General features: G+C 37.5%; 1 protein-coding gene across 1 annotated transcript in view; it reads left to right on the top strand.

Moving 5' to 3' along the window:
• The first annotated feature begins 8253 nt into the window (after positions 1 to 8253).
• The window catches only part of LOC129754794 (phospholipase B1, membrane-associated-like), a 39124-nt gene continuing 20097 nt past the window's right edge, over positions 8254 to 27280 (top strand). Inside the window, exon 1 of the mRNA XM_055751033.1 lies at positions 8254 to 8756. The gene's annotated coding sequence lies outside the window, so the exon portion shown is untranslated. The remainder of the gene's footprint in view (positions 8757 to 27280) is intronic.

Here is a 27280-nt window from a genome sequence, read left to right on the forward strand (position 1 = left end):
AAAGTTTTTTACGGCATCGAAAAATGTAAGAATATCAATTTTTAATTTTCTGTACAGATAAAAAATTTTAAATGATAATTTATTACATTACTAGCTGATCCCATTCCAACTCCGTTTCGCTTTCAACTTGTAATATGTCATGAACAGTTTGTATGAAATTCAATTGCCAAGCATTTTCCAGATGCACTTCCGAATTCATTGATTAGTAATAGTTGCAAAAATATTGGGCGATCGCTTTTTCTGTCGTCAACTACTAAATTTGAAATCAGGAATCAATTGACCCTACCAAAAACCCCCGTGTATAAATATCGACTCGAACGTTACATAACAATGCAATTATTGCCAAAAACTTAAACCCCTTTCGGTGGCCTCTTTTACTATCTTTGATATCTGAAATCAATTGCCCGTCCCTCAAAACTCCCGTGTGCAAATTTTCAAAGCAATTCATTGCATGATAACGTCAATATTGCTAAAAACAGTGAAAAATAAGTTAATATGGACGACCCCTTTCGTCGACCCCTGGCAAAACATTTGACATCTAAAATCAACTACCGTGTGCAAATTTTCATCCCTATCCCATGTATAATAACGTCAATATTGTGAAAATATTCAAAAATTAATAGTGACGACCCCCTTTGCCGGCCCCTTACACTAAATTTAATACCTGAAATCGATTGCCCGTCCCTGAAAACTATCGTGTATCAATTTTCATCTGAATCCGATGTATGATAACAACAATACCGCATTAACAGTGAACAGTTAATATGGACGACCCCTTTGGCTGACCCCTTACTTCAATTTGGATAAGTGAATTCAATTGTTTGTCCCCAATAACCCCCATGTGCAAATTTTTATCCCAATCTGATGCATAAAAACATCATTATCACTAAGATATTGAAAAGTTAATATGGACAACCCCTTTTGCTGGCCCCTTGCACAAAATGAGACACCTGAAATCGATTGCTCGTCTTTCAAAACACTCATGAGCGAAATTTCAACACAATCCGACAAAAAGTGACGTCAATATCGTCATCCGAAAATCTAAAAACATTTTTAATCATTCCTAGTCCAAATGAGCTTCCATGCCAAATTTCAGACCTCTAGCTCTTAAGGCGGCTAAGTCTTTGGGGCCGTTCACTAATTACGTATCAGGTATCAGGAATCAGAATTGGGGTAGGCTTAATAGCGGCACGTTATCCAAACATACGGGAAAATTGTGCCTAGCTTTTTTTTATCCAAGATTTCATCATTTACCTGAGAAACCTGAAAAACCTATAAAAGGAAGAAATAAATTCAATCTATTTAAGATGGCATAAAGCCTTTCCACTAGGGATTATTAGCATTAAAGCTCTTTTCTACATTCGGTAAGGAATGATAAAATGTTTTTTAAGTTTAATTTCTTAAAATCAGATTCGCTTAAAGCGTAAGATCCCAGAGTACGAAAACGTAGTCTGGCAAATGAGGGACAGTTACATATAAGATGGAAGGGATCTTCCACATCTGATTCACAACTACCACATACTGGAGATTCAGCACGCTGAATGTTGTGCATGTGATAGTTGAGTTTACAATGACCGGAGAGTGCTCTGATCAAGATGCTGCAATGAGATTTATTTAAAGTTAATAAGTAACTCGATATGATTGGAGATGGTTTTTCTAAAAATAATTTAATTTGACGACAAGTGTCCAACTCTTCCCGGTATCGTTCATGCTGGTTAGAGGACCAAGTTTGAATTTGATCTAGAACTGGAAGCACTGAGTGATTTGATCTGAATAGAAATAAATTGTTCTGAACATAATTTTCTTTTGAAGTGCAATTTGCACTCCAGACATAATAGCATATAGCTCAGCCTGAAAGACTGTACAATATTTTCCTAGAAGTTGAGCATATTCTATGTTCAACTCGTGACAGTAAATTCCTGCACCTGCACGGCCGTTTGATAATGAACCGTCAGTATAGAGTACAATATGAGAGGACATTTGGTCCTCTACGAAACCTGATAACCATTCTTGAGGAGAAGGAAATTTGACTTTAAACCCCATGTAGGGAAAACTACTCGAGAGTGTTAAATCGTTTGGCGCTAGATTAAACTTGTTTAATCTAACTAATTCAGGCCACACATTTGTATGACTCGATGGTCTTTCGATATTTCCTGACAGCCAGAAACCAACTGCCTGTAGACGAAAAGCACATGAGAAGGCTTCCTGTTTTAGGAACAAGTGTAGAGGTTTGATAGAAAACAGAGCCTCTAGTTCTGCAGTAGGAGTTGTAGTGAACGATCCGGACATCCTCCCCCCTAGTAAGATCTTAAGTTTTTTATACTTTGTGAAATTAACATGTTTTTTCAAAAATAGCTTGAAAATATCAACAATTTGAAAATCCATGCTTCAGTAAAACTTAATAACTGCATTTGAAAAGCACAATTTATACAAAACAACAGATGAAACGATTTTGGAAAACATTATTTAAGACATAGCATGTTCAGGGTAACAAGCTTTGTCTTAAATAAACTTCCACAATCGAATGAACAATATAAAATCTTAATTTCGATTGAAAGATCAGCCTAGCACAAGGTACCATAAAAAATTCTTATGTTTTTGACCTGAAAATCATGAAAATAAAAAAAATGCAAAAATGTTTAATGACAATAACGTTGTCAACTTATCTAAAAGCTCAGATCTATTTCAGCGGTAAGTGATAAAGTTTTAGGAGTTTTTTTTCTGGAAAATCGTTAGTAAAATTTCGAGTTGGTTTGGTAGTGTCTATCACTGGAAAAAAATGGCTGAAAATTAAAAATTTTAAAAGCTTTATATTGATTTTTAAAGATTTTTCTTGATGAAGTCATTTTAGAAATATGATGGATTCAAATCGTGGGATTGCAATAGAGAGAGAACACTGGTTTCTCTCATTTTAACTAAAATTTACTCAATACTGATGTTATGAAATCGCTTGGTACATCTTTGTACCTGAAAATGATCACATTTTCATATGTGATGAAAGAAATTAGAGAAACATGAACTATCAAAGAACGAAAGAACATAAGCCGTAAATATCATGAAAATTTCGAAAAAGATACAACGGCTCACCGACAGGACTTGAACCTGCAATCTCCGCTTCGGTACAACGGCGCGTTAGCCAATTCCACCACGGTGAACGTGATGGAACCGGCGAACACGAGCAATCGAGCTCTGCCGATCAACTGCTGGACCTTCTATCGAAACACCATGTATATCCCGCATGTGATCTTTCCCTCTATTGATCTCTCTTGTTTCTCTAACCCCACCCATCGACTCGGGATTTTAGCCGAGCGAGCACATGGTCGACCGTAAGTTGCGGCAAACCCGAAGCAATCGACCATGTGCTCGCTCGGCTAAAATCCCGAGTCGATGGGTGGGGTTAGAGAAACAAGAGAGATCAATAGAGGGAAAGATCACATGCGGGATATACATGGTGTTTCGATAGAAGGTCCAGCAGTTGATCGGCAGAGCTCGATTGCTCGTGTTCGCCGGTTCCATCACGTTCACCGTGGTGGAATTGGCTAACGCGCCGTTGTACCGAAGCGGAGATTGCAGGTTCAAGTCCTGTCGGTGAGCCGTTGTATCTTTTTCGAAATTTTCATGATATTTACGGCTTATGTTCTTTCGTTCTTTGATAGTTCATGTTTCTCTAATTTCTTTCATCACATATGAAAATGTGATCATTTTCAGGTACAAAGATGTACCAAGCGATTTCATAACATCAGTATTGATTTCAACAGAGCAACACCTCCCTGTGTAACTGGTCTGGTCGGAACCTTGAGCGGCACTGATTGCTTCTTAATCTGACCGTAAGTTGCGGCAAACCCGAAGCAATCGACCATGTGCTCGCTCGGCTAAAATCCCGAGTCGATGGGTGGGGTTAGAGAAACAAGAGAGATCAATAGAGGGAAAGATCACATGCGGGATATACATGGTGTTTCGATAGAAGGTCCAGCAGTTGATCGGCAGAGCTCGATTGCTCGTGTTCGCCGGTTCCATCACGTTCACCGTGGTGGAATTGGCTAACGCGCCGTTGTACCGAAGCGGAGATTGCAGGTTCAAGTCCTGTCGGTGAGCCGTTGTATCTTTTTCGAAATTTTCATGATATTTACGGCTTATGTTCTTTCGTTCTTTGATAGTTCATGTTTCTCTAATTTCTTTCATCACATATGAAAATGTAAAATTTACTCATTTTCCCGCACAATTTGTTACAAATTACAACGATTTAATCATCATTGACAAACTTTCTCTCTTTCTCTCAGTCCCTCCGTCATAATGCGTCACTTTCCTTTTTGTTTCTATAAATTTCTCATTTGAAAGGATTGTTATTACGAAAAGCGAGAAGCGATAATTTTTTTCGGAAATGTGATTTAGTATTTTGGTGGCATGTTGTTTTGAATTGGCTCTCCAAAATTTTTTAAAGAACCAGGAATTGTTATTCATTAATTCAAAGAAATTTAATATTAACATAACATCAGAAATGGGTAGTGAGAAAAAAATTAAACCTGAGAATATATGGCTGTGACGAATTATCAATGTAGCATTACTTACGTAAGATTTTTGGGAACCCCCCCTACCCCCCTAGTAAGAGATCGTAAGCAAATGTTAACCCCCCCCCCCCCCACCCCCCCTATGTGCTTACGTAATTAGTGAACAGCCCCTTTAGAGGACAAACAAACAAAAAAACGAACAAACATACAGAAATTGCTTTTTATATGTATAGATATTAAAATAAAAATTGAATCAGTGTTGTGGTACACAAATGCTGCAGCTAACCATACTGTTGCATGGCATGATGCTCTGTTTGACTGTACTTATTTGTATCCATTACAATGAATTTTCTAAGGAAAAGGTTAAGTTTGAATTTTAATAATCCACTACTTCCTTCATAAATAGCGTTAAGGAATATTGTGTAGGATTTTAATAGTCCTTGTTTCTCTATTTATATTCCAAAAATGTTATAAAATTTATTAAGAGGTGAGTTTAAAAACAAATCTTATTGAAGTATTAAAAACACAGACCCATATGAAAAATCAGGAACAAATAGTGAAATATTGGGTACGCGAATACATTTTTCCTCATATGTTAACATTAGGAACACCCATATGTTAACATAAAGAACAATAAGTGCCAAATTAGGAACATCGACACACTTTGAAAAACACATTTTTCGTAAATTAAAGCTTGAAATGATTATTTACACCCATAACAGAGTTCAGAAAAAAATTAGAACTTAGTTACCAGAACAATTGTATAGGGGAGATAAGGGCATAACGAGCACCAAGGGCATAATAAGCACTACTCTTTTCTACAAGAGTACGTATTATCTTAAATAAATTTTCATGAGGATTTGTTTCGAACTTATCAAAGCATTAATTTTGCACAAAAACAGGAATCTCCTTATCATCTTTAGGGGGAAGTTGTATACTACCGGACACTTAAGGTTTTTAAACAATACCTTCAAAAATAGATTTTTGCAAAACTTGAGTCCTCTACTTATTTGAAGAGTATCAATATTATGATCACTTAACTATATTAGAAAAAAAAATATTTACAACATATTCATGTGGTAAGAGAAATCATTTCATGTTAGTTTTCACTCATTTCCAAAAGTGTTGTCTATGGCCGGACACTACGAATTACTTCACCAAAGTGGTCATCAATGGCACAAAAACGTAGCAAAATGACTGAAATCACTTGCACAGGTCTTGTGAGTACGTGTTTTCTTATACTTAAAGTTTTATGAAGCCAGTCATCAAAGTTTTTTTGGCAAACCAGAATGAAACATTTGTTTCGAAACAACTAGAGAAAAATGACCGGACAGCAAAATTTAAAGTTTCTCAGATGACCAAAATAGTTTCGTTATTGAGTCCTTCTTTTCTGCTAACCATTTGAGGGTGCTATAGTGATGAAAAAATGAAAGCTTCAAGTTAAAGTCATCTATAATTTTGAATATTTTCTTGTCCGGTCATAGACAAAAATTTGGTGTCCGGTCATAGAGAAATCGATTTTTTTAAATTTTCCTAATATTTCGTTTGAACTTCCGTTTTGTTATCTTATATCTACTGTAGTCGAAAGATAACCAATCAACGATGTCATTCATGTGTAGTTCAAATTTAACAAGCCGAAAAAAATGACCACAATACAAATGCTAAGTTTGGGCGATCCTCTCCGTACTACTAGGTAAAAGCTTTAGATGCCTATCATTGGTTTACTTTTTCAGATTGGATTACCATATTTGTAACACCATATCAGACTACTATTTATTTCATTTTCATGATGTTAAAACATTATTAGGATATTGTATTTTCGAAAAAATCTATGTTGTCCGGCCATAGGCGATGTCCGGCCATAGAAGACTTCCCCCTACAGAGATATTTTGAAAAAACAGCAAGGTTATCATCAAATAACGAATATATTATAATTTTTGAGCATCACGAAATAAGCTCTTATGATCTTAAAATAAGCCTGATCTATAATGTACGCACAGCAACATGATGTACACATTGTTTCTCATTTTTACCATCATAAAATTTTAAAATTTTTCACTTTTATAAAGTAGAAATCACGTTTTTACTTAAATTTGTTGACTCGAGGCATATAGAGACCACTGATCGAGGCACGATGAGCATTTTCTGCCGTAGAATCTAGCAGTGAATTAAAATTGATTTATAGAGCCACAACTTGACTAGTTTACATCCGACGATTTAGCCTATTGGTAAGGTGTCGGAGAGGGTTAATCAAAAGACTAGAATTCGATTTCTGTTCGAGGTGATTTTTTCCATTTACAATTCATGATCGAATTTTTTGATTGTTACATTATTCGGCTAGTAGCATTATCCGCGAAACAAAGCACCAGAAACATAATGTATGAGCATGTGTGAATTGTTTGTATTCTACAAACATATCTAGATTATTTTGTTATTGCTTTGTTTGATGAATGTACGACTCATCTGACTTCATTGAGTTGAATTCTCTGCTAGATTCCCCGGCAGAGAACGATCATCCTTCCCTGATTAATGGTGCTTATACTGCCCCAGGGGGGGGGGGGGGGGGGGTTCCCATTATGCCTCTACAGTGGCTGGTTTTCAGCTTTTTGCAAACATTTTTAAAATGCATTTTTTAACGTTTTCATCTAGTTTTTCAAGTTTCTGCCTGTTAGGAAATAGGCATTTCAAGTGTTTGAACTCGAAACAATAATGTAATCTCCATATTATAGGGACCATTATAAGATCAGTCGTTTGAGTTCGAATAATTTGAGATCCTTCCTTTTCAGAGCAGAGTCGAAAAGAAGAAGGAACCTTTATCTAAATTTAATTTGACATAACTCGAAAACTCATATCAAACATATATGGCATGTGACATTTTATAGATAGGCCCATTGCCACATTGAATAGGGGCGAGCATTTACACCAGTAAAATAAATAAATAAATAAATAAAATTCGAAAACATGCATTTTGGCATAATTGAAAATCTTATGAAGCTTAAAAAAACAGAATAAAAAATTCAGTTTCAGAAAACAAGATTACCACGTCGTCGCCAAGCGTCATCCACTTTACATTATTTCCGACTTTGAAAAGACAAAACATCATGGGAAAATCGAATCATCTTCAAATTCTGGCTGGAGAACAGTTGGAGTTTTGGCAATAATCCGAGATAATTCTGAATCAAAACGATATCTCCGTATTGATGTTTGGAATATTTAAATGTAAAGCATGTCTCGAAGAGGGGTTACACCTGGCGTTGACTGTGTTAAATCATCTGTGTATTGCTATTCAAAACTCCAGCTGCTACCTTTTTAAAGCGGATGCTTTTGAATTATTTTGAAATTTGATTTAAAATGATCCCCACAACTTTTTTTCAATAATTTAAAAAAAAGTTCTACTTTTTTTGAAGATAAAAAAAAGAACACCGGGTCGCTAGTAGAAAAATAAAAATGTTCTAGTACCTACGCCTACTCACCGGCTCACAAGAATAGCGCCGTCCCGGTGAGGACGCAAAAGTAAACTAAAGTGAGCTCACGCCTCACAGCGTCGTCGAAGGAGGAAGCGTCGCAACGCCTATCCAGTCTACCTGTTCAATGAAAAGCCTTTTTTTATTGTTCTGGGACGCCGTCGCCGCCAAACAACTGGATAGCATGGATTATTGTGAGGCGCGTGCGCTTGCTCTAGAACAAAATTTGCTTCTAAGGCATCGTCCCAGACAGGGGAGGATTTATTCTCGATCGAACACGCGTCCCGATCGCAAGCTAGGAAGAAATCGCGAAAACGCGCGCGCTCTTTATCCCGAGTTCGATTGATCGAAAATTCATCACGCGTACAGGTGTCAGTTTCGTGTAAAGTTTGATAAAAAAAAAAAATATAGCACATAAATATTTTCGTCGAGCTGCACCGGAGAGCCACGAAGATTGATATAAGGTATTTAGCGAACGGAAATGTGCAGAATTGTGAAGTGAGCCACGGATTATAATTATCATCAACATCGGTTTCTGGATGGTAGAATTGCCCCTCGGTTGTAAATCTTTGATTACGATCTGAATCAATCATATAAGTTGGCATTCCTCATCGGGCCTTGCGTCAATAACAGAGTTTAAAATATTATAATTTTTTTCAACCGAAGATTCTCTCAAGTTCCAAAATATTTGACCTGAAGTTAGTGATCATCGTTTGGTCCTGTTTGACGTCAGTCTGGATACTGGAGAAATTGAGGTGCTGAGATACAATAAGTGAATATTCAGGTATGCAATCAATATGTTCGGATAATTCAAAACCCCGCAAGAAGCTGAATAAGCTATAAATAACCATTCCTGTATTTTCAATTTTTGCTTATGAATTATAAATCAGATTTTAAGTCTTGTTTATAAACTTCGAGCTTGAATTCTAAATCTGAATATTTTGACTCTGATTTTTGTTTTTGAATCAAAACTTTTTGGCCAAAACCATCTTTCTGACAATGTTTGGAACCGCACCGAATTTTCTAAAAACGACTGAGTCTCAAAAAGTCAATATCCGGCAAACAATTTTCTTCGAGATAACTCCAGATCTCGACGTTTTATGCATTTTAAAGTCATTTGGAATCAAAATTAAAATTTCGATTTGACCGATTTCCTTTGGTACTCTTTTAGATGATTTTTGAGGGTAAAAAATAGAAGCTTTGAGCGCTTTGCGGCACCCCTAAATCAAGTTCAATTGAGCTGCAATTTTACACAGGGCAGTTTTCAGCCAATTTAAAAAATGAATACTGATCGGTTTTCAAAATTCGATCATGAAACTTCATCCATACATCCATTGTCACCCTTATATGTACCTATACAGTAACATTTATTTAGAAGTGAGACATAGCCAGAGAAAAAAAAAATCAGGAACACCCACGAAATAATCTGTTTGCACAGAAAACATTTGGATCAATCATTAGCATCGCTTTAATTTTCAATCAAACATTTGAAAGCAAACAGACATTCCAGTAGGAAAAAAGGAATGATATAATAGCTCGACCGATCAGATTTATTTATCACGTCAACAGCTGACTTATTAATCGCCAGAGTTGACTATTTATTCAACGCTGATCAATGAACTCCGGTTCAGATTTACCGGTACGCCCCGAACGCCGCATACTCAATCTGGGGTGGGTCTACTCGCAATCATCTCCATTAAACACCCACATATTGTGTCTAAATGAGGGGGAATCTATATCAATTGCCTTCCTTAAGTACAAGTTACTAGTATCGTCGGATAATCGATGTACTTATTATTTACTACAGTAGCTTTTAAACGGTTCACGCTTCTGACTGAGAGCAAATAGTCAAATTAACATCCCGTAACGGAGAGAGATTAACTTTTCAACGGACGCTTGATACACGTGAATAGTGCACACGAACGGTCGATCACATTTGGCCGGCAGTAGCGAAAAGCTTTTGAGTCAATGCTCACATGTTCAAGTCTGGAACCTATTGACACCCTGACAAAAATGTTCATTGAATGTTGGAAATATAAGCTGCTTAAAATGAAAACACTGAATACTGATGAAGATGAACGCTGATAACACAGTTTTCAGAATTTTTTAACTAACTAAACTGACGATCACTTTTTATGTGATATCGAGCCCTTAATCTGAAAATGATATTCTAAAAAATCCCAGTAGCACAGTGTTAAATTATGGCCCAAACATGAAATTTAAAAATAAAAACTTAATAAGTACTTGTACTTCAATATGTCGCACTGAATAACATTATTTTGAAATTTTTTTTTTACATATTGAAAGTGAAATTTTTTGTCATCTAAACATTATTTTTGCGTATGATCAACACTATTGTAGCTTTTATTGAATTTCTTATTGAAGAGTGATAAAAAAAAACGCGCTTTTCAAATAAAATTTTGTTTCATAGACAGTTTATGCTCGACGGTAATAATTTTAAAATCTGATTTTCAATGGGCCCTAAATGCCATTTCCAAACATAGATTTCAAGTTATTTATCAGCATTGATCGAAAATTGAAGAAGTCATTCAAGAGTAACACTCGAGAATAAAAATGTATGCCAAAGCCTCAAAAACCCTTCCCAAATTCAAAATTTTGCAACAGTTTTTCAAAGAATAAGGTTGTCAAAAATTTTTCAGCACGTACCCGGGCCGGTCAAATCCGGGCTGTTTTATATAAAAAAAAAACCTGGCAAAATCCGGGTATTTGATTTCAAAATTGTCTACCAAAATCCAGGCAATACCGGGCAATTTCGGGCAAAACCTAGGAATTGCTCATTAAAAATAAAGAAAAAAAAACTTGAAGAAACCTTACATGATTATTTTTTAGAAACTTGATCCAAAAATTTGGACGAATAAATTAAAAAAACAACACAATTTGTATTTTTTTTAAGTTTGATTTAAGAATGAGAATGAGAACAAACCCGAGCAAGATCCGGGCTTTTCCAATAAAATCCTGATAACCGGGTCGAATCGAATTCTTTCCAAATTTTATATTAAATATTCGGGTCAACCCGGTTTCATTCGGGCAATCTGACAACCTTATCAAAGAAATTCAGGTCTGAATATTAAATTTTTAATTAAACCCGTTTTGGAGGTTCTGGGTTCATATTCCCATAACCAAAATTGTATTTCTACATATTTTCGTATTGTTATGTTAGTTTAAAGTTACATCATACGGTAAAGAGCTTTTACACAAATTTGTTATTAACAACCCATTCCCTTTTAAAAAATCCAGAGCGTGGACGAAAAAAGAAAAGTTATTAATCGCAGCGCACTAAATTGGACTGCGCACTCATGACTGCGACATTTGTGCGAACTTGTACATTCGTGCGACCTGTCAAATCAGTGTAAATTCTGTCGGAGTTCTACACGCTAACTTCTTTTCAATCAACCTTCGTACGGATAACTGCGACTGCAAAACATAGCACGAAATCCAATTTTCAATAAAAGAGATAATAATACCCCTTTTGCGAAGCAACAGACAAAACCATTCATAAAAAGAGAGAAAACATTATTTCACGTTGGCAAAGTTGGCTGCTCTGGAGCTGTCAACAAATTCATTTCCGGAAAATAGTGGAAGAAACTGGTGGTAGAAACCGCTCGTCGGCAATCTTTCCGTCCACGGAGGAAACGGGAAAAAACGTACGGCAAGCGAAAACAAAATAGCGCCACACTGAGCGCCTATAGTCATCGATCTGTTTCATAGATTGCGCTCCACCAATGGGCTAGTAAAATCCCGAGAACAGGGATCAAAAGGTTGCCAGCGGAAACTTGCCAAAGGGGCCGTGAACACACGTGAGTAACAATAGATCCCTTAAAACCAAAATCGTTTCCTGACCGGAAGTTTGTTTTTCCGTCAGGGCGCCTTCGTTCACCGCTTCGGTTGGAAGTCTGACTCCCTATCAGACTCTCGGGAATGATTTTGATTCCGGTCCCGCACGAGGTGGAAGAGAATCCTTTGCCCAGGTGGAGGTGCAGCAGAAATGGGGGCCAGAAATTCCGGATTGTGTGCCTTTATGGCTATCCTCACTCACAGCTCTTTGGCGCTGATGACAACTCGTCCGCGAAACATTTTCTCGTTCCCTCCACGATCAATTTGTTGTCCGTTGTCGATTATCGGAGCGGCGAGAAACAAAAGCTGTTGGAGTTGCAGCCAGTCACGACCACAGGAGGTCACAAGTTTGGCGGTCGCTGTGCGAGTTTCCGGAGGGTACCCATCCGAAGTGCAGTCGTGCGGATTTTCCTGTGTTCACCAAAATGCATTCGACTGATCACAGAATAATAAGAGGCCTTGTGTGCAGCTGTCAGTCTGCGCATCTGGCGCTCACAGGGCGTCGTGTTTCTTGACCGGATAGTAGCTGAGATGGAAGGAAAGTGTACGGTGCTTAAATACCGTGCTTGATCAAGGTGCGTCCGCTGGTTCACACCGGAATTGGAGAAGATGCCGCGGCCGTCCCATGCCTTCACAAATCACGTGTACTTCTATGCTCAGGTGGATTATTCGCTCGTCATCCAGTCCAGTCGAAATCACATTCCCAGGAGAGCAATCTCAGGTGGGGAAGCTTCGACACTGCCCCAGAACGAATATTTCACCTGGGATTCGAAGTTTAGCACTTCCCTGTCTAATGTTAGAGGTTTTAGTATAATTTTTCTTCTCATAGTGAATGCTGTCACAGTAGTTTTGAAAGGGTTTATGATCAGCCCCTCTCCCCTGCACCAGAATAGTGCGTATTTAAGTGCAGATTGCATTCTATTTGACAACACATTCTCATGTTTTCCCCGAATGATAATAACTACGTCGTCTGCAGAGCCAACAACTTCGAATCCCATGGATACAAGTTTGTTCAGGATGTCGTCCACGATCAATGACCACAACAACGGTGATAGAACCCCCCTTTGGGGACATCCCTAAGTTGGAGTTGCACTGGTCCACTATGGGGTTTTAAGGCGGCAAAAAGTCAAGAACTGAACTTTATCGGATCGCTTTTTAACTACGCTTTTTTCAAATATAATTTAATATTTGAATAAGATACTCTCAGTTTTTCAACTCATTATTTTGGAAACTGAACGCACCACAGACATCAGACTCTGAAAAATTTAAAAATTTATATGAAGAAGAAAAAATTTTTTGGCTGGTAAACGGTGGATAATGTGCAACACGAGACCCCATAGTGGTCATATCACCTCTTATTCACAACTCCTATCTCTATCTCCCCGCGGTGCCGGCTGGGGTGCGAGTAACCTAAGCGGAGATCGGGTACCCAACCCCGGTGGATGCTTTGGTCGCATGCATACGGAGAAGGTGGCCGCACGCGTTTGTTCCCCAGGTCAGGGGCGGCATGCAACAACAACTGAGCGTCTGTTCTCCAGATCAGGGGCGGCTCAAACAGCGTCTGTCTTGCAGCAAGCGGCTGAATTTATGAAATGCGGCTCCCGCCAGCTAAGTCCAAGATGGCAGCCCCATCGCGGGATAGGGACTTTAGGCTAACAACCTACTGCTCCCGAATTATAAACTTGTTACGGAATCCGAAAGAAATGACCGATCTGGAACTTTGGCGACGACTTTTAGCATGAAAACACGGACACGAATTGGAACTTGAAATGTTTTAACCCTTGCTCAACAAGGCAAGCTGGCTCAACTTGCTAGAGAAGCTAGCTGCCTCAAGCTTGAAATTCTGGGACTGAGAAACCTTACAATGGTCCAGTGTTATGCGCCAACTGACGTTGCCGATTTGCAGGAGAAAGAGCAGTTTTACAGTCAACTGAACAGCGTGGTAGAGAGAATTCCGAAGGGTGACATTCAAATCCATTTGGGCGACTTCAACGCAAAGATTGGCTCCGACAATCAAGACCTTGAGCGCATCATCTGGCGCCATGGCCCAGGACAGATAAGCGAAAACGGAGAGCTGTTTGTAGAATTTTGTGGCAACAACAAAATGGTGATCAGTGGATCGCTTTTCCCCCATCGACCAGCACATAAGGTCACTTGGGTATCCCGAGATGGCCGAACAGAAAATCAAATTGACCACATCTGCATCAGCCGAAAATGGAGAAGGAGCCTTCTTGATGTCCGCAACAAGCGAAGCGCAGACATTGCATCTGACCATCACTTCGTCCTTGGCGAGATACGACTGAGAGTTGCGCGTGTCCAACGGCGCGAGGAGAAAGTCGGGTGTCGATACGACGTCCGCCGGTTGGAGAATCCAGAGGTGAAAAGGGCATACGTTGAACAGCTAGAATCCCGAGCCTCGGAGCTGCCGACAGACGGAACAGTCGAAGAACAGTGGTGTGGAATCAAGAATGCCATTATCACGACGAGCCATGGTACTCTCGGTAAAGTTTGTGGAAGAAGAAGTGAATGGATGTCGGATGAAACTTGCAAGATGGTCGATGATCGGAGAAAGGCGAAAGTCGGAATTGAGCAGGCATGTACCGGGTCAGCCATAGCAGCCGCCCGCTTACGATATGCGGAGCTGGAAAAGGCAGTTAAACGAGCTTGTAGACGAGACAAGAGTGCCTGGACAAACTTCCTAGCCGAAGAGGGAGAAAGAGCCGCCGCCAATGGAGATATCCGATTACTTTATGATATTTCTCGCCGCCTCAGTGGTGCAAGGACTAATGCAAGAATGCCGCTTAAAGACCGAGCAGGTCAGTTATTGACCGATCGAACAGATCAGCTCAAACGATGGACTGAGCACTTCGAACAACTCTTCCGAGTCACGAATAGCGATGGCCAACAGAACCCTCAGCTTGATGCGCCAACAGTAAGTCGCATAAATGGCGTCAACTCAGAAGCGCCCTCGCTGGCTGAAATAGAAGCGGCAATCAAACACATGAAATCCAACAAAGCACCTGGGATTGATTGCATCCCTGCTGAAATGCTGAAAGCCGACCCTGCCCTGTCAGCACAAATGTTGCACTGTCTTTTCGCTGACATCTGGGATACTGCAACATTCCCGGCCGACTGGATGCAGGGTATCCTCGTAAAGGTCCCGAAGAAAGGAGACCTGACAGAGTGCGGTAACTGGCGAGGCATAACGTTGATCTGTACAACCCTCAAAGTACTCAAAGTGATCCTGAACAGGATCCAGGAGAAAATCGACGCTACACTCCGACGGCAACAAGCTGGATTCCGATCCGGACGATCATGTGTGGACCACATCACACCGCTACGAATCATACTGGAACAAATCAACGAATTCCAGGACTCTCTTCTGCTGGTGTTCGTTGATTTCGAAAAAGCATTCGACCGACTTAACCATGAAAACATCTGGGCGGCTCTAAGGCGACGAGGGGTCCCAGAGAAACTATTCCATCTCATCGAAGCACAATACGAGGCATTTTCGAGCAAGGTCTTGCACGACGGTGTCTTGTCAGAACCAATTCTGGTAACTGCTGGAGTGAGACAAGGATGTATTTTATCACCGCTACTTTTTCTCATCGTAATGGATGAGATTCTGACTGGATCGATCGACTGTGCACCGAACCAAGGATTGCCGTGGAATCCTTCAACAATGGAGCATCTGAACGACCTTGACTTGGCTGACGATATTGTTTTGCTCGCCCAAACGCAACCGGATATGCAGAGCAAACTCGACGACCTCACCGAAAGTTCCAAGGCAGCAGGTTTAAAAGTCAATGTCGGAAAGACCAAGTCGATGGAGATCAACACAGGAAAAACCTCCAGTTTCATGGTAGCTGGGCAACAAGTTGAGAAAGTGGAGTGCTTCCAGTATCTTGGTAGCCAGATAACGCCTGATGGTAATACCAGGAAAGACATCGAAACCCGGATCAGAAAGGCCCGATTTGCGTTTGCGAGTCTCCGAAACATCTGGCGGTCACGCCAGATCTCTCTACGAACAAAAATCCGAATCTTTAACTCAAACGTCAAATCCGTATTGCTGTACGGGTGCGAAACTTGGTGCACATATGCGGTGACGACGCGAAAACTGCAAGTATTTGTAAACCGCTGCCTGCGGAATATCATCCGCGCTTGGCCTGGCCTGGCAACTGGATCTCGAATGAGGAACTACACCACGTTCGTAGTTACGTAGACCTTTTAAGTTGTTACGGATGTAAAGTTTCCAACACATTTATAACCCGTCCAGCAAGCAGCAACATTCTCGACCACGTTGTCTGCCCAGATTCGATGATTGAACAAGCATTAAACGAAACAGTTTCACTCGATATAAGTGACCATAGCCTGGTGATGACTACAATTAACCTCAAAAAGAAAATAGTTAACCGAAAACTAGAAAAAATCATAGTAAAGCATGATCAGATTAATGAAGCTTTCCGGACAGAGTTCAATAATCTACAAGCGAATAGTCCGGCTGAAAAGCTAGAGAAACTGAGCACAATTTACAGTCAACTGAAAAAAAGATACTCAAAAACAATAGTTGTTGAAGCTAAAATCAAGGGCTATTGTCCGTGGATGTCGTTCGACGTGTGGAAGCTGATGCGAAGCAAAGATAAAGCTCTTTTGCGTTGTAAAAAACACCCTGCCAATGAAGAACTTAAAGACACTTTGTTTCAAGTATCTAAAAATCTCAATCGAGCTAAGGCTGAGGCAAAAAAAAACTACTACCACAGCCTTTTTCAAAAATCTAATCAGAGAGAAATGTGGAAAAACTTGAACAACCTGATAGGTGTGAACGAATCGAAAAAGGAAACGATAAAGCTAGAGCTAAATGGAGAAGTAACGGAGGAAGGAAAAACGGTGGCCAACGCGTTCAATCACTATTTCTGTAACATAGGAATTCAACTCGCTGCCACAATCCCAAGAAATGTTCACAGAAATGATCATCGATATGTCGGAAACAGCAATAGTATTTATCTTCGACCGGCAACAGAGCAAGAAGTTATCCTTAGAATAAGCAAACTCGACAACTCAAAAAGTCCGGGACCGGATGATATTCCAGCACATTTTGTCAAAGCGAATCATACCATTTTGGCACCCTTGATTAGAGACGTTTTCAACGATTGCATACAAAACGGTGAATTCCCAGAATTCCTGAAAATAGCACGAGTTTTACCCATCTATAAAACAGGAAAAAAGACTGATTGCAGCAACTATCGCCCAATTTCTATACTATCGGTGTTCAGTAAGATCTTGGAGCAGCTAATAGCTGATCGTGTCTCGCAATTCCTGAAGCACCACAATATCCTGTACACCTATCAATATGGCTTTCGCGAAGGATCGAGTACCCTGACAGCAGCCTCTGAGCTAGTGGATGCAATCCACAATGCCCTTGATAGCAGAAAATTCATGGGAGTTTTGTTCCTAGATTTGAAGAAGGCTTTTGACACGATCGACCAGACTATTCTTCTCCGCAAACTAGAATCTTGTGGAATCAGAGGTAGTGCGAATTCCCTTTTTGGGAGTTATTTAACCAACCGGAAACAATACGTCCAAATAAACCAGTCAACCAGTGATCTATGTAACTTGTCTGTTGGAGTTCCTCAAGGCAGCAATCTAGGGCCTCTTTTGTTCATCCTCTATGTAAACGATCTGCAAAAATTACATTTACATGGTAAACCCAGACTGTTTGCTGACGATACTTCACTGTCCTACGAGCACACCGATGTTGGAACGATAATTTCCCAGATGTCGACTGATTTAGAAAAACTTCAGGAATATTTTGATGCAAACCTCCTCTCGCTCAACCTGGATAAGACAAAATATGTCATCTTTAGATCCACGAATAGACCTTCTGAGAGCCACAATCAGCTGAAAGTTGGAACCACAATTATTGAACAAGTTAAAACTTTCAAATACCTAGGCCTAAAGTTCGACGAGCAGATTAGATGGAACGCGCATATAGATGGCCTTAGAAATGAACTAAGTGCCATACACAGCATCATATGGAAGATTTCGAGATTCGTTCCTTCTAAACAACTAACCTGTGTGTATCATGCATTTGTGCAATCCAAGTTACAATACATGGTCTCGATTTGGGGAGCTGCTAGGAAAAGCTACATCAGACCTCTTCAAGCCATGCAGAACCGATGTTTAAAAGCAGTTTATAAACGGCCAAGACTTTTCTCCTCCCACGATCTATATCAAGAAGCCTCGCACTCGATACTACCAATAGCCGCTTTAAGAGAGCTTCAAAGTGTGATTCAGATCCACAACAAACTGTACAATCCGCTTTTCCATCACAACCAACAAATCCAGCATCTGAACCACAGATTTCCAACACGCTCAAGAGGAAATATAGCAACTAGGAGAGCCAACACGGAGAAAATGAAAAGATCGCCTGAATACTACAGCAGAATGAAGTACAATAATCTCCCAGCATTCCTGAAACATGTAACGAACAAAGCTAGTTTCAAGCGTCAAGTCAAAATCCACCTGAAAACCAACCTTACAAGCTTCCTGAACTAAAGTAAAGCAAAACTAATTAAGTTGTGAACCAGCTCGAACTAGTTCCCTTAACAGAGAGCAATCTCACTGGGGACTTAAAAAAAAATCAAATTCCTCACTTGGAAAATATCTGCCACTAATCGCCACAATACAAATTTTCTGTATACTCCCTCTCCGCTAGCCACCACCCGCCACCACCCGCCACCACCCGCCACCACCCGCCACCAAATCGCCCCACCAAACCGCCACCAATTACCACCACCAAGCAAGAAATGTGAAAATTGTTATAGTGAAGAAAAGAAATGATGTGCGATCGAAATATTGTAAATTATGAAAAGAAGTAACAAAAAAAATAATAAATAGTGAGGAGGTTTTATGCCTTCGGGAGCATGATCTTCCATTTTTAAATAAGATCAACTCCCGGGGGCTTTTCCCTGCTCTTAAAAAAAAAAAAAAAAAACATCGCCGGTGTCATCAAAGGGCGCTAGAAATCGAGATTCGGGAACGTAAGTGGAGATGGATTGGGCACACGCTGCGAAAAGATGAAAACGAGATTTGCAGAGAGGCGCTAGATTGGAATCCAGAAGGTCATCGAAGAAGAGGCAGGTCCAGAAACTCGTGGCGGCGAAGCCTAGCCGCTGAAATCCGAACTGTCGACGAGAATCTTGACTGGGACCAGATGAAGACGCTGGCTCCGGATCGTCAACAGTGGAGGTCTTTTACCACGGCCCTATGCACCGGAGGATCGGCGCGGGATTATTTATCATTTAATGATCAATTAGTCCAAAACCCGGTTTTCAAAAGAAATAAAATTTAAGGTAAAAAATAACACCAAAATTTTCAAAAATTACAAAATAGTCCAAAACACCTAATCATACTTTTTGCCGCCTCATTGTATGGAACTGCCCCATATTGTTGTCGTCCTCCTAAGCTTGCACAAATGGTTCTATCTATCAGCATGGTACTAGTCCAGTCAACAATTGTCGTGTGGCACCCTCGTCTTTTCATAGTTTATTCAGCTGATAGCTGATGTGTAAGCTTGCCTGTTTGTCCGGATTCATCCGGGTTTGCCCAAATATTTAATACGAAATTTGACCCTGTTAACTTTATTAATTTGCATTTTTATTTATGAAATAATTATGAAATGTTTTTTGGAAGCCTAAAACATTATTAAAAATTTGTTAATGACACGTTCCACCGTGACGTGAAATCGTTCTTCCGGACTTTTTGGAACTGTTTTCATTCTTGAAGTCAACAAATTTACTTTAAAATGAAAAAATAAGTATAAAACGGTCGCAATCTGAATTTCCTTTCAAATGAATATAATTTGATCATTAAAAAATTAAGTTGTTTGTGTTGTAGAGAAAACAATAGCCCAAAATTGTATGTTAGTAGCATTTCTATTGAACGACAACAAACAAAGTTATGCCTCTTTAAAATTATGACGTGAATTCAAGTTTAAACAGAACGAGGTAGTGGACGGAATTCACGTCACGAAATTTCAAGTAATTCTGAACCATTATTAGAGCCTTCAAATTTTATGCACAAAGTGATATTTTGTTATTCCGACGTGTACAATCATTATTATTCAGTATCTTTTCCTAACTTTTTGCTAATTTTAACTCGCACGTGAATAGCACACATTGAGGAATCATATTTTAAGCCTCCAAAGCCGTTCGGGTCAATATGACCCGAAGCGCAGATTCAAATCATCTTAATCATCATTCCAATATACTGAGGAACTGAGATTTTTTAGAGACCAAATATGTTCTATGAAAATGATAGTCAAATTAATGAGAAAAACTAAAATTTGATTTGAGAAAATCGATTCTTTCAGAAATGAGATACAGCGATGCAAAGACAAAATTGGATGTCTTTGTTTTTAGTTAGTCAATTCCAGAAATTAAAGAAGCATTTGAATACTGCAAAGTTGTCAGAAATTATAAACAATTTAAAACCAAAATTGTTTTTTGGGACTTTTTTCGTTCGGAGCCTACAACAGAAAAATTGGTAAAACAAATATACTTTATTTTGAAATATTTAGAAACAAGAATAAATTGCCTTCAAAATGAATCTAATATCAGCGAAATCGGTCAACATTTGGGGCCACGGGAATAAAAACAAATTACAAGTTAAGTTTCCCCGAAACGGATATTTTGCGAACAGCTTCGGAAGGTTAAAATAACTACTGTTTATCACAGTCTTTATTAAAGATTCACCAAAAACAAATTGGTAATTTATATTAATTTTAATATTTTTGTTTTTTATTTGAAAATAACGAACAAATAAAAAAAAAATCAACTTAACTATGTTCGTTTTATTCCGACCATCTTGGTCAAAACAACTTTCAGAGCTTATTTCCTTTATAAATTTTTACAAAAAATCAAATTTTGTGACGTGAATTCACTTATTCGCACTGTTGTAACTCATCTGGATTCCAACCGATTTCTATAAAATTTAGTGTTCCAGAATCGTCTCATCATTTAAAAAAAAGATCTTGTTGTTTTGTTGTAACTAAAACTATGATATGTTTTATCGTAAAATTAAAAAGTTGTCTTTTTTGTGACGTGAATTCACTCATTTACGACTGTTTTTGTTCGCTTTTCAAAACAACCCCATTGGATACAAACAAATTATTTTTTCCACCAAATGTAATTCCAAAACAAATCAATCTAGATAATTTAATTCATTATATTATAAACGTTGTCAACAATTACACTTTTTCCAATATAAAAATTTATTTACAAAGTAATAAAAAGGAACATGCTAAGAATTTTTTTTCCTTTTTCTTTTGTTAGTGTTGTGTGATTTGAATTATCAAAATTGTTGACAAGTTTGAGATTTTTTGATACGCGAAAGGATAAAAAGCACTTGTGAGTGGTAAGAGCGTGGAATGTGTCTAATGAGATTTAATGAGAATTTTTCTTGATTTTTCTTGATTTTTTTGAGTATTCCGTGGGTTTTGATCAAATTTGCCCGGATATTTGGTCGACCATTGTGAAATCAAATGTGCGGATTCTGAAATGTTTCTATATTTTGAGGTAATAGCTCGGATACGTCCGGTCCGGGTACGTGTTGAAAAAATTCTGGTCATCTTACGTATGTGGAATGCCCGAGAAGATAGACAATGGTTGCCGAGTTAATTGGAGGAATATTGTTTATCAAGTTATTTCAGGAGACGGAAATCATGTAAATAAATAAATAAAATAAAATAATAGCAGTTGACTGCAATTGTGATGATATTTAGCTAAAAAAAAGAGTCAAATTCCCTGAAAAATCACAGTTAATTCAATTTAACAATTCTCGAGGGCTGTGAGCTTCTATTTCAAATAACAAAAAAAAATCTTGATATTGATATAAAAATTTAAAAAAAAAACAAACACACAACTTCTGTAATGTTGACAAATAATGTATGTTGTTTCAGTGTCAACCTTAAGAACGCAGTTAGCTAATGACCAGCTAGAACAATCACTCAACACAACAAGTTGAGCATCTCTCACCAGACATTATTCACGGCCAACATACTTGTTTTGCTATTTGCATATTTTATCGATCTAACCCTAGAACAAACAGCACATGAAGTTTTTGCAATTCAAACCTGATCGTCGTCTCAGTCCGAGTCAAGAAAACCGGGAATTGAGCTAATCGAAACGTGTTAGGTGGCAAACGTCGGTCAGCAGCAGCCCTATTAGTTAGACACGGAAATTAAATGATCAGCTGGCTTCGCTCAGGAACGTCAACACCGCCTGGATACTTGATACCGGGTACGTAATACCTACTGGAATCGATCCCATCCTTGACATACTGGACTCATTTGCTGGCAAGATCATTGCTGTTTACAGTTTAATATGTTGCAGGCGAGATTGTCAGACGACTTCAGAATTTGACAAGACAACAGAAAAAAGGTAATTTTTTAAACTTGTTTCTTGATCGGCAAGACACATTTTTTTATATACTGGTACTGATCACTGATAATATCATATTGAGAGCAGTTAAGAATGAACTGTTTCAGATTATTGTAATAAAAATATGATCTTTCATGATTCATACGAACGTTTGAATACTTAGTAACATTCAAATTTTCTTAACTAACCGAAACGCGCTTTCGCAATTGACAGTTGAAATCGTTAGGAAGAAAAACATATTTCAAACAAGCCTGCGCAGAAGTTTAGAAATTTCTAGATATGCTCTCTGTCTTCAGCAAATCTCTTGATAACATCTGGCAGAAAACGCAAACGGACCCACTCAGATGAAGGGCTTAAAAAAAACCTGTCCCAGAAAGCATAATTTAAAAGTTTTCAAATTTAAGGGAACCAGTTTGGCCTGTAGATCACGGCAGAGCAGCTGCTGCGACTATGGGCTATGAGTAATAAATGGGCAATCCGAAGTCTAGAACTTGATCCTCTTTATAACCAAACTAAGCTCCTGTCCGTTATCCAGATTCCGGCAACCTTGAGCGGATCGTGTGCTGGTTATTTTTCATTCAAAAACCCGGCAATGCGTCTAATTGATGAAGGCTGTCATGTCTACCGATTCTGCTGACACGCTTCCCCAGATGTGGATAATTTTTATTGTTCAACCTGTTGAAGATTTTACGAGGCGCTTGGTCATGGATTATTATCAATAGCGACGTCGCTAGTCGCCGTGTGCATTACGGGTCTCCGTATGACCCAAGTTCTGGTAACGTGACTCAAATTTTATTGCTACCGAAGTTCATTGCAATTATTACCACAGGTTAGGTCGGATTAGATTGACCTGCTACCTGATGGTCGATGAACTGCATGTAAGCAGGTTAGCTCAAAATTTCATAGTATGCTCTTCAATTTAATACGGCGAAAGTGGGACTGCCATTTTTTCACCGAGGAATAATTTTTATTAGAGCTTTTAAAGGGTGTTCAATAAGGTCGAATATACTTTTGTTTATATAATTGATGTGATAAAGTCGTTGCACAGACACGAAATTTTGAACTGTCTTTAGACAAACTATTCGACTACACACACGACTAAATGACTACAAAATATGTAAACTTGGCTCATGCAAAATTTTGTTTCTTCGTATATTTGGTACGAAATGTCCAAAAAGTACATACAAGAGTAGGGAGCTTTTGGGCCACTTTTAATATCCCAGATGTGTGTTGAGATAAAAATCTCAAACCAACTGTCATCGTCGTCGCTTTGCGTGAGCATATATTTCTATACGTTGTTGACATAAATACGCAGCATATGCTTCTTTTATTTATCAAGCTAAAAAAGTTAGAAAAATTGACTTACATAATTAAAAAAACACCCGCTAATTTCATCGATGGGGAACCTAAAGGTGCCTAAAGTGCATAACAAAAATATGCTCATACGCTTATGATCTTAGTTTTGTCATGATCTTTCACATGGAAAAGGATTTTTTGATGAAACATCAATAAGTCACACAAACGCAACCAATTTGCAAATCATAGCTTGTGGGGAATCGTGGGCCACACATCTTGAATCACCTATATTTTCATGTTTTTATACACATTCAGAACTTAAAATACGTTTTATCTATCTGTAAAGTTTTTTTATGCCAAATAAAGAGTTATGAAAAATGTTTGTCCATCCTATATAACAAATTTTGCCAAAACGTTCGCGAGCCAGGTTTTGGAATCTATGCGATCATACACAGCTCTCTTTTTTATTTCATCATCTGAAATTGCTTTAAAATATCGAAATGAATTAGAAAATCACAGTTTTGTGTCAACTCATAAACTTTGCATGTTAATTGGTCAATTTGGATTTGGTGGCTCACGATTCCCCACCATTTTTCAAAATCCAAAAAAAAATGCTTTTTTTCAAACAATCAGAATTTGGGGAGAATAAATTATTAAAAATAAAAAAAAACCTTATGATACCTTGAAAATGTAGAATACCATACCATTTTTTATTTTCATTTTATCTTTTATAATAAAGAAGTTATGGAACAATGAAAAAAAGTGACCCATGATTCCCCACTCTCCCATACTATTTTAAACTTTTAAAAACAGCGAAAACCAAAGTTTTTGTTTTGAAAGTTCTGATTTCTTTCCCGCAAGATCAGAGTCTTGGCAAATCATTATATACATTTTTATATTTTTTTTTTCAGAACAATCGGCAAATACATACTTTCATCTGCAAGGGAAATTTCGACGGCCAGAAATGTCATAGAATTCAACCGCTGGAATTTGTTTGAAATAGAGTTTTTCATAAGTTTTGTCGTCCATCAGAAATTACCTGTCTCATGGTCGGTACCGGCTATACAGCTTATGAGCTCTGAAACTAGCCAAAAAATTTTTATTTGGGATTAGTTTTTAATGACTCATAGCTAGGCAACACTTTTAACTTATCGGAGAAAAATTTGCGGGACATTTCAGCGATCTACACTTAGTTTTTCGCTTATTCAAGATTAAAAATTCTGGTTTGCGCCTTGACTTCCATGATGACCCTTAACCGTAGTTTCCGATCATGTGCTTCACTCCAACGCTTGATTCGAACTTTGTGGGTATTTTTGACGGTGTTTGCATATTTTCCCACCATTTACGCACAGAGTTTTTTTTTAATAATCAACGGTTTTGCCAGCTATCGATTTGATTGAATTTTGAAAGAACCTATGCAAAATATTTTTTTTCTTGAATAGTTAATATATCGAAAACGCGTAAGTTCTACAATTTAAAAAAATAAAAGGATAGTACTTTTTACAGGCAACAAAATGCTGTCAAAATTTTGTATGTCCGATAACAAGGAAATAAGCTATCAACAAAAGAAAGTGTCCGATTTTTAAAAGAACTAAGCTCATAAATCACTAAAAGATCATCCAAATGTTTAGCTTAATAGGTTGCCTTGTTACCAAAAAAAAAAATAATCGACTGATATCGGGAAGGTTTTTATTCACAAAAGAAAAATTAAAACATAGGCTTGATAATTTTGGAAGATTTATGCGTTCTTAACACGATTTAATTTGTCAGATTCAGATTTTGTCCAACACTTCTAGTTTTGTGGCGTTTTATAATTTTAAAACTAATCAGTTTAGAGTTAAATCGATCAATGATAACTGATCAAGTAACTAACTTATATTAACAACAAGAAATATTTTGAATCAATTAATCATCCTTTATTCATACAATGACACCGATTTTAGGGAAGAATGCCTCAAACTGGCAAATTCCAGGAAAAAACTAAACAGATTTCGTTTAGATAATTTTGTTTCGATAATACAACGATTTTGAAAATATATTTAACAATTTTTTCCGAAAATTGAATATCACAAAAAGAAGTTATTAAACTAAATATCTGATTATGAAAATTTTGATCTATTGCACAATTTTGTTGAAGGCTGAAAAGCATTTTCACTTGAGCATTGAATAATATTCAAGTATAATTTTGGTATAAAATGTTCTCAAAATTACCGTATTTTACTAAACGAGGAAACATAGGTACTTACTTCTTTAATTTTGTCGCCCAGAAGTCACGATTAGTAACTCAGTCTTCAGGAAAATGGATCATTAAGTTAAAACCCATTTATCCAAATTTTGTTGTTTTTACAGTTTTGTTTAATGTGTACAATTTTCTCAATGAATTTTCACCTTGTATTTTCAAAAGTTATACTTGAAACGAGAGCTCACAGAAAAAATATAAATTTGCATTCAGACAAGTCAACATTAGTTTTCAAATTCTTTGCCCCTCGGAAAATGTGAATTTTCTTTTTTTGTGTTTTAATTGAGGCCCTTAGGATCAGAAGGGGGCAAGTCCAAAATCATCAATATTTAGTTAAGTATACCTAATGATTTTTCATGTTCCAATGTACATCTGGTGCAAAACTCGAACCTTTTCGACTGAATTATAACTGCTCGAAATCGAAAAATATATGAAAAAACTTAACAACTTAAAAGCGCGTTTTCTCGAAACTATCATATAGGCACTTACACCCCTCGGTCCCAAGCGCCTCAATTGTGAATATAATTTTAGAGTTTTGGAGATAAATTTAAATCTCTATAGCTAAACACCAATTCCTTCATATTGAAATTTTTTTTTATAAATACTTTTTATTCCTTTTCGCTTAGAGCCTCATACTCATAGGCGCAAAAGTTACAAACACACTACCTATCTTTTTTTTTGGCTTATTATTGCTGGAATCCCTTGTGTTTTGACGCATTAAATAACTTGATTTTAGAAATCTTGAAAAGGTTTTTAAAATTTAAACTCCTACTATTAATATTTAAACTGTTAATATTCGATTTCTGTTTGGTAGTGCTTGCATTTTTTCGCAGCAGGCCCGTGCGAAGGATAATAACATGGTGATGATATATCACTCAAAAAATATAACATTTTACTGATAAAAAAAAAATCAAAATTTCCCGAACCAATCACAATGAAAGTTTCAAATCAATGATATTTTCGGGAAGTCATTGATAACTTTTTGAAAATGATCTGAACTAGGAATTTGCTTCAACATTATTTTTAAGCAGTCTAGTTTTTAAATTTGAACTCAATTTTTCCAAAACACAGATTCTGAAAAAAATCTGAATTCTATAATAAATGTCTGATCAGGTAAAACATTAACCATGACAAATTGTTAGGAAATTGATAATAATTGTTATTTACTATTCATATTAATTCACAGTTCTTTTCATCATTTTTAACTGGAAGGTCAATGAAAAAAATCCTCTGTAGCGTTATGAATTTGAAAAAAAATAATCGCGATTTGAAATGTGAATTTTTGATTAGCAAAAAAATTAAAGATTTATGTTTTTAGAACAAAAAAAATAAGAATTTGAAAAAAAAACATACCAAACTTATCAAAAATATTTCTTAAAATTTAAATAGCTCGTCTCAAAAATTCGGTAATTTTATTTCAAAATTTTAAAGACTGTACTAGAAAATTCGGTTAACTCAATTGAAAATTCAAACAAAATA

Source organism: Uranotaenia lowii, chromosome 3 (assembly GCF_029784155.1).
Source record: "Uranotaenia lowii strain MFRU-FL chromosome 3, ASM2978415v1, whole genome shotgun sequence".
In the NCBI taxonomy this organism is placed as follows: Eukaryota; Metazoa; Arthropoda; class Insecta; order Diptera; family Culicidae; genus Uranotaenia; species Uranotaenia lowii.